The sequence below is a fragment of the Phoxinus phoxinus genome (genome assembly GCF_949152265.1).
Source record: "Phoxinus phoxinus genome assembly, chromosome: 20".
Taxonomy (NCBI): domain Eukaryota; kingdom Metazoa; phylum Chordata; class Actinopteri; order Cypriniformes; family Leuciscidae; genus Phoxinus; species Phoxinus phoxinus.
The window spans coordinates 3,922,209-3,931,745 of record NC_136895.1 but is presented as its reverse complement, the minus strand read 5'-3'; positions in this window follow the sequence as shown (position 1 = coordinate 3,931,745).

The following is a 9,537-nucleotide window of genomic DNA, read 5'->3' as shown; positions in this document are numbered from 1 at the left end:
GGTCTGGCAGTACATGACCCGGGGAACTTACTGGAAGTGTGTGACCCGATGGACTCTAGGAAACTCCTGTCTATCAGAGAAGTTTTCTTTGCAGTCATCAACCATGAATTAAGACATTAATTATGTTGTCTTGGTTAGACCATTTATTCCATACCATACCAACCAAAGAAGATGTATAGACTGGGTAAAAATTGTAAAGACAAGTAGTCACCCCAGTGCGTAAGTGTGTTTGTGCATGGTAGACACAGAAAACACTGCTGACCAAAAAAAAAACCAACTTTGATTGCATTGCGTAAAAATCAATAGGGTTTTGGGTACTTTTCTCTTGTTTATCTGCTAGCAACTGACAACTCAGCAGTTAAAATGCCTTGAAACCCAATTGCAAAGCACTGGGAGAGATATCATTTCAAAATAATGAAGCAAGCCAATGTATGCTATACACTAGGCAAAAAATTTGACAGATCACACCTCACTACTACTGAACCCGTCAAGGAGAGATAAGACAAAGGTCAAGAATTTTAATGAATACTCATAATGTGATAACTGCACATGATGTAAAAACTGCACAAAATGTAATAGGTATTACATATATATGATATTCATCCCTCCTGGGATGGTGCTGCTCTTCTCTCTAGTAATAAATCAGAGTTGCTGTAATTTATAGTAATATCTGAAAAATGACTGAGAAGTCTAGTTTTAAATATAATTCTCTTGAAGTGTTGGTGCTTAATATAACAATATCTAGTGTAAATTATCAATCGCACTTGAGATTTGTACTGGCTACTGTATACAGGCCACCAGGGCACCATACAGACTTTATCAAAGAATTTGCTGACTTTCTATCAGAGTTAATACTGGCTGCAGATAAAGTACTAATTGTTGGTGATTTTAATATACACATAGATAACAAAAAAGATGCTTTGAGATTGGCATTTAGAGACATTGTAAACTCAATTGGAGTTAGACAACACGTGTCAGGACCCACTCAATGTCGTAATCATACTCTAGATCTAATACTATCACATGGAAAAGATGTTGATGCCGTTGAAATTCAGAGCGATGACATCTCAGATCATTATCTAGTCTCGTGTAAACTTCATTTAGCCAAGGCTGCAAAGCCGACTCCGTGTTATAAATATGTTAGACCGATCACTTCTGCCACTAAAGATTGCTTTATCAAAAATCTTCCTGATCTGTTTCATCTTCTCAGCATCCCAGATAGCTCAGAAGAACTCGATATTGCAACAGAAACTTTGACTCACTCTTTTCCAGCACTTTAGACACAGTTGCTCCGTTGCGTTTAAAGAATATTAAAGAAAACAATCCAACGGCGTGGTACAACGAGCACACTCAGGCCCTTACTGGTGGTTGAGGAGAGACCCCCGGATATGATTGTAAAGCACTTTGGGTGTACAGTAGTACATATGAAAGCGCTATATAAATGCCTCATTCTATTCATTCTATTCTATTCTATTCTTTAAAAGAGCAGCTAGAAAAATGGAGCACAACTGGAAGCAAACAAAACTAGAGGTATTTCGCATTTCATGGAAAGAGCGCACGATTGCACAAGGAGAGAGGCCTTAAAAGCTGCTAGATCTGCTTATTTCTCAACCATATTAGAATAAAATAAACAAAACCCTAGGTATTTATTTGAAACATTGGCTAAATTAATGAAAAATAAAGCTTCAACCCCAGACTTTTCCAAGCAACACAGCAGTAATGACTTTATGAACTTCTTTACCTACAAGATTGATAATATCAGGAAGAAAATTATAACTATGCAACCGTCTACTACAGTATCGCATTAGGGAGTGCATTGTAGTCTACCTGAGGAAAAAATGTATTCATTCATTGCTATAGGAGAGGAAGAATTTTCTAAACTCGTTAAATCATCTGAATCGACCCTATGCCGACTAAGCTATTGAAAGAGATACCACAAGGCTCAGTACTAGGACCACTGCTGTTCGCTCTGTACATGCTACCCTTAGGAGATATCATTAGGAAGCATGGCATTCATTTTCACTGTTATGCTGAAGATACTAAGAAAAAAACTGAAATTCTAATTATTGGAAAAAAAAATTCCTCGCGTAATAACCTAGAATACTGTCTAACGTAAGATGGCTGCTCTATTAAGTCCTCGTCGTCGGTTAGGAACCTGGGTGTGCTCTTTGATACCAACCTTTCATTTGAAAGTCACGTGTCTTGTATCTGTAAAACCGCATTTTTCCATCTTAAAAATATATCTAAATGACGTCATATGCTCTTCAATGACAAATGCGGAACTGTTAGTTCATGGTAAATGGACTGCATTTATATAGCGCTTTCACAGACCCAATGGCCACAAAAGCGCTTTACATATTGCCTCACATTCACCCATTCATACACCGACGGCGGTGTCAGCCATGCAAGGCGCCATCCAGCTCGTCGGGAGCAGCTGGGGTTAGGTGTCTTGCTCATGGACACCTTGACACTTGGTCAAGTGGAACCGGGGATTGAACCACCAACCTTCCGGATTGTAGACAACCTACATGAACCACTGAGCCACTGTCACCCCGACATGCGTCCATGACCTCAAGGCTAGATTATTGTAATGCTATTATGGGTGGATGGCACACTTAATAAACAAACTACAGCTGGACCAAAACGCAGCAGCTCGAGTTCTTACCAGAACCAGGAAGTATGACCATATTAGCCCCGTTCTGTCAACTCTGCATTGGCTCCCTATTAAACATTGTATAGATTTTTAAATATGGCTGATTACTTACAAAGCACTAAATGGTTTAGCTCCGCAGTACTTGAGCGAGCTCTTAACGCATTATAGTCCTTCACGTCTATTGCGATCTCAAAATTCCGGCCAGTTAATAATACCTAGAATATCAAAATCGACTGCTGGCGGTAGATCCTTTTCCTATTTAGATCCAAAACTTTGAAACAGTCTTCCTAATATTGTCCTCCCCATAAATCCTGATGTACTTGTTACATCATAAGAAGGATAGCGCCTCCGCTAATATTAGTCTCTTTGTTTATCCGAGGTTCACCGCAGTCCGCTGGATCCAGGCCGTATCCGGATCTGATGAAGGACCAGCACCTGGACACGACGACAACGCAGTCCTGAAGTGTCAACTAGTCTCTCCCCTGTGAATGATCCTTCCCTTCCCTTTACCTCTGTACAGATAAAGCGTTGTCGGGAAAATTCTGGTTTGCGTGGCTATGCAGAAGCAATATAAAAATTCTGTATTACAATTTTTTCAAGGCTTGTACCTTGGAACTTATTATCGTTCTCGAGACACAGGCACTGTTCTGTGCAAATGAGCGGCCGGATCGCGTTAAGGGTTTTCTGTTAGAACGGTGTCGTGTTAGCGGCCCCTAAGTTAATAGCTAATGATCGTTGCGACGGAAGTGAATCAATCAAGACTTTAACTTTAAACTAAAACTTTCGCTGGACAGTAACTTTATTCTAGAGCTGCTGTAAAGCCAAAACAATCTCTGTTACTTTAATTTCCTATCATCACTGTAAAGCTGCTTTGAAACAGTCTATTTTGTTAAAAGCGTTATATAAATGAAGGTGACTTGACTTGACTTACTCACATTGACTATACATCATTATTAATGTAATAATTTTCTCAAAACGTAATAAAATCATGAGCACATAATATAATAACAATTTTTATAATATGAGAAATGTATCACATTATAAACTCACCAAAAACATTTTCATATTGTCATAAGTGTAATTGTAACGGTCACCAGCTGGATTGCCCTTGAGAGCCACCAGAGGACACTCCACATCAGACTATTATCACTCCCTCACAAACTACATTTCCCATAACTCACTGCCTGGACTCATCATCACTGATTGCATTCACCTGTGTCTCATTACCCTGTTAGTCTCAGACTATTTACACCATGTTCACTCATTCACTTTTTCCAGGCATTTCTGTAGCCTGGAAATCCAGACCAAAATCTGAAAGATTTATGGTCTGGTGTCGATTAATGAAAATCGTCCAGCTCGAGGGGCGGCACCAAGCCTGCATTTGAAAATCTAACTGCACGCAATTGGCTAACATTACGACCAATCACAACAATACACAGGGCGTCGTATCACTAAGCCCCGTTACCAGCGGAGTAGTAGTGGGAAGTTCGGATCATTTTACTGACTCGGATCTTTGAATCTCGTTCAAAATGAACGAATCTTTTTTCGAGTAATTTCGTTCACTTCTGCATAATATAGTTAAAATGTTAAATAGCCCAACAATATCATGTTAAATAGCCCATCACATCTAGTACTTAGGAAAATGTTGATTACCTTTGAAAAGTTGGGTCCAACTTAAGTCCAGGCTATTGCAGTCTGTTACCTCACCTCCTGATCCACGGCTTCTTTCTTCTGCAACTTCACATTGATCACGTCTACTCTGTTTCGCGCCTCTCGTGTCTGTCTTCGGGTTCGAACTTGAGCGGAGCTAATTGGTAGATTATACTCTTGCCGCGGTCGGCAAAACAGCAAAAACTTTGAGCGCCGTCTTCTGTTCCTCTTTTAGAGATAAAGGCAAGTCTAAATCTTTCATTGTAGCGTCCAAAGCCGTTTCAAACAACTGGTGTTCATCTAGCCTGGGTGCCAGCCCGAACCCTGCCCACAACAGTTTTTGGTCGGGAAGTTCGGTCTGGACTCGATCCGTTGAGGAGTAATTATGCACGGCTCCCAGAAGGCCGAGCCAATCAAATTGCCAGGGCTGGCTTTAATCGATGATGGACAGATGATCTGCGGTTACGTAATCACCACGTCATCAAAGAGCGGTTGGGTTGAACTGGTTTTCCACAAAGATGAAGACGACTGCAGCTGGAGAACTGAGATGTTTAGATTCTGCTATCACGTCTGTTATAAAAGAAATCCACAGCGCATTCATTTTAAAAGACGAACAGAGAACCGCAATCAAGGCATTTGTCGATCAGAAAGATGTGTTTGCCGTCCTTTCTACGGGATTCGGCAAAAGTTTAATTTATCAGCTGGCTCCGATGGTCGCTAAGAAGATGGGACGCAATGAAAACCAATGGAAGGGATGTGCTCACGATCTCTGTTCTCTGAAGCCTCAGATGAACACGCTTCTTCAGCCGGGTCTCTTTCGTCGTCTTTCCGTTTTTTAAAATCAGTCAAGTCGCGTTGCAACCGTGCTATAAAGTTGAGACAGGGCCGACAAATGCGAGAAGATTTATTTGCTTTATTGTCGAGATCTAATCCTAAACGGAGAACGTCTCGGTTATGGATGTAACCCTCGTTCCCTGAGTAGGGAACGGAGACGTTACGTCGAATGACGACGAAAGGGAACTTGTTCGTATATACATACACCTTTTGTATTTCTCTCAAAAATGCTATTCGTGCTTTTAAGTACTCCGCGAATTCTTATATTATTTTTACAACAACGGCAAAGATCGTTTACACTCATTAATTTACTACTTCTTCCAGCATGCGTGCAGTTGAGCTCTGTGGACAACTATGCGTCGCTCAACATGCGTTGCTCTGATTGGTTGTAGGTCTATCCAATTGAGTGCAGAGTTTTTTTTCCTGGTTCGGTTAAGACACGCCTCGTAATCAAAGCCCTGTGGAGCAGTATCAGACTCACATTCTGCCTAGAATGAGTAAGTCAGGCTAGTGTTCATCCATAGCCATCTTGTGTTCACTACAATGTTTACTAATGACTTTAACGTCACAGCGCTGTCGTCATCTGTTTAGCTCGCCTCTGGCCTGCCTATATCAGATAACCCGATGTGATTGGTGCAGCTCAGATAGAGGGGCATATTTAATGAGCATTATTACTCGACACCAGAGTTACTCGCTGAGAAAATTCAAGAGTTCCAGGGAAGCATTTCTGAGCGTTTTCCCTGGTTTTATGTCTCTTGGTTTTGGGATTTCTTGCCTGTCCCGTGGATTACTCTTTTGCCTCTGACCCCTGCCTGTTTTGTTTGTTTGTTTGTTTGGACTGCCTACCTGTGTTTTGACCTATTGCCTGTATATCGGATTACGTGTCTGGATTGCCCCTTAATTAAAGCTGCATTTGGATCTCAACCTTCGTCTCAAGGAGCAGTTCGTAACAGTAATAGATTTTAAAACATAAAAAATATTAGTATTCCCTTAGAGTATATAAAAAAATATATAAATCCAGTGTGTGTGTGTGTGTGTGTGTGTGTGTGTGTGTGTGTGAGAGAGATAGATTGTTATCTGCTTAAGCAAATGGCAACACGGAGCTCAAGTTAAGCAAACATTTCTTCACTTTGCACAAGTTGCATCAAAACAAAACATCAGAGAGCATGTTGAAGAATACAGTACAACTTACAATCATGTGCATTGGTTACTATAAAGTCTACACACCCCTGTTTGGTTTTGTGATGGTAAAAAGAAAGAAAGCAACTTTAATGGGAAATTACAACGTATAAAATGGCATAATTTTAATTGTAATGCCAATGTATAATTTTTTCACCCATACATTATTTGGTGCTATTACCTTATGAACTGTGATTACATTATAAGTTGATTCAGTGAGTTCATAATGCAACAAAGTTCTCATGCAATAACCTATTATATTATGTGGAAAATATTACATTGGAAAATCATTATTACATTATGGGCTCAAGATTTTATTACATTTCGACAATTATTATTATAAACGTTTGTATTACATTAATAATGTAATACCTATTAAATGATGTGCAATTATTAAATCATGCTTTGTTATTACATTATGAATTACTGCAGTCCCTCATTATATCAAAAAGTGTATCCAGTCTATTTCTCAGAAATGCTTCACAGACGTAAGAAAGTCACACAGGTTTGGAAGTTGTAATGGCATGAGGGTGAGTACATTTTCATTTGGGGGATATTTGTTAAGTTTGTATGGAATTATTAAAAAAAAAATTTGACTTAGAAAGCCAATCATTTTTTCAGCAACATGAAGTCTCATGAGGTCTCAGCTGAAGGCGTAATAAATAACAGAAATGATGATGAGGAAGAAGATGATTGACAATCAGTCAGGGAAGGGTTACAAAGCTATTTCCACCACAGAACCATAGTGACATCCATTATCTCCAAACTTGGACCAGAACTGGCTGAGCTTCCAACATTCCTCTGAAAGTACACAAATGACTCATCCAGCAAGTCTCAAGAGCCAAGGACACCATCGGAGGAAGTGCAGGACTCTCTCGCATCAGCAGAGGTCAGCGTTCACAAACACACTGGCCAGAAATGGCCTCCATGGAGGAGTGGTGATGCTGAGGAACGTTTAAGCTCGTCTGAATTTGGCCAAAAACACACGTTGATGATCCTCAAAACTTCTGAGAGAATGCCCTGCTATTAAAAATCTGTTTACATCTGCTGCAAACAAACCCAGAATTTCACAAAAAGAACATCATACATACAGTCATGCGATAGTGTAATGGCATGAAGATGATTTGCTGCTCCAGGGAAACTTGACATAATTCAAAGAAACTTTATGCTCTGGCGGTTCAGCGGGAGCCGGTTTGAGTCCTGGCCGAGCGGGCCTTTGTGAGGAGATTGATGTTCTCCCCATGTTGGTGCGGAGGAACACACAGTTTCAAACTCTTCCAAATCCAACACACCTGACTCAACTCATCAGCTCATTAGAAGAGACTCCGAGACTTGAAATGAATGCATCAGATAAAGGAGACATCCCAAAATGTGTGTTGTTGGGGTTCCTCCAGGAACAGGGCAGGGAAATGCTCTAGCATCCTGTGACCCTCATAGAAGAAGTTGTTTGGAAGATACTACCAGAATATAGTGCTTCACAATACATATCGTTTCAAAGCAGCTATACAGAAAATGCATGTTATAATTTAGAGTATTCTGTTATCAGAGGTAAAGTTATGAATTTCAGAAATGTACATATACAAATCACACAGTTAGCTAATAATTTATTAATTGTCTGTTAACAAATGTGGCCCTGGATCACAAAGCCAGTCACGAGTCGCACGGGTATATCTGTGGCAATAGCCAACAGGGTCAAAATTATAAATTTTTCTGTTATGCCAAAAATCATTAGGATATTAAGATCATGTTCCATGAAGATATTTAGTAAATTTCCTACCGTAAATATATAAAACATGTATTTTTGTGAGTGAATGCAGCACAATCGTGAACATAAATGCACAACTTTAAAGGAGATTTTCTCAATGTTTTGATTTTTTTGCATCCTCAGATTCCAGATTTTCAATAGTTGTGTCTCGACCAAATATACATCCTGACAAACCACACATCAATGGAAAGCTTATTTTATTCAGCTTTCAGATATGTATAAATCTTAATTTTAAAAAATCTACCTATGTGACTGGGTTTGTGGTCCAGGGTCACAAATGATTAGGATATATAGAAAAATGTAGCATTGGTGCATGTTGATTCAGAGCTTGCTTCATCTGAAGCCTTCGCAGGAGACTTCAATTATCCAAAGCATCCCACTAAACATTGGATGTCGGGCAGCCGTGCAGATCATGTCTATATTGGGTCTGTCGGTCCATGACCAATTCTGGACATCTATTCAACGTCCAAACTAGGTCCACAATTTGGACATCCAACCATGACCCAACTTCTGTCAGGTCCATAAAGTCAAGAACACACAGACAATAAAAATGATTAAGAATTTCTATTGAATAAATTGCAATTCAAGTTGATAATTCTTAATTAAATTTGGCGGTATGGCTCTGTTCAGGGAGTCCTCTGACCTTTCATGAGCACCATGAAATAGCAGAGAGTCAGAGGACAGCAGCAGCGTAAGGGAACGCTCACACAGTTTAGGACTGGCAAAGCTAAATTATTCCCCCCAAACAAAACCACACCTGGCAATCCTCTGTGATAGACAGAGGGTGGAATTGAAGATTAAAATAAAATGCTAAATCTTAATATGATTAGAATTAGTTGCAATATGATTCTGGTCATAAGGACAACAGCAGCGTTAAGGATGTTCACATGATTGAGAGTAGGAGAAGACTATTTCCCCCCAAACAAACCATGTGTCTGTAATAAGTGACGACTGAGGGGCCCTAATTTAATACAAAAATCATGCGACGGAAGTCAATCGATCAAATACTTGCTGGAAAATAATTATCAACTGTAATAAAAGCCACCGATCTCGGTTACCTCAATCACCGTTGATATCGACAGTCTATATTAAAAAGCGCTATAAATGAGATAACGAGACCTCAGCCTCCTGAAATAAACAAAAAATGGAATTTAAGCCACCGGTAGCACGTCAGGGGCGATTGACACCAGCACAGCAAAAGCAGGTTTAGCAGATGAGCGCAATTATTTATTAGGCAAAACTATCAGGGACCTGAGCTCATGGCCTTCTGAGCATCGAGAAAAGCCCGAATGTCGGGACGGAGGTATCGTTCATAAGCGCCAGAAGACCACCGCCCCATGGCTTTGAGGGTTAAACTGAGCGGATGCTGCCGCTGTAGTTTCTGCCCCGATGCGCAGAGAATAAGCTGTATAACGGTCCTGAGGCAGTCCGCAAAATTGGCAGAGTGAAAAGTAAG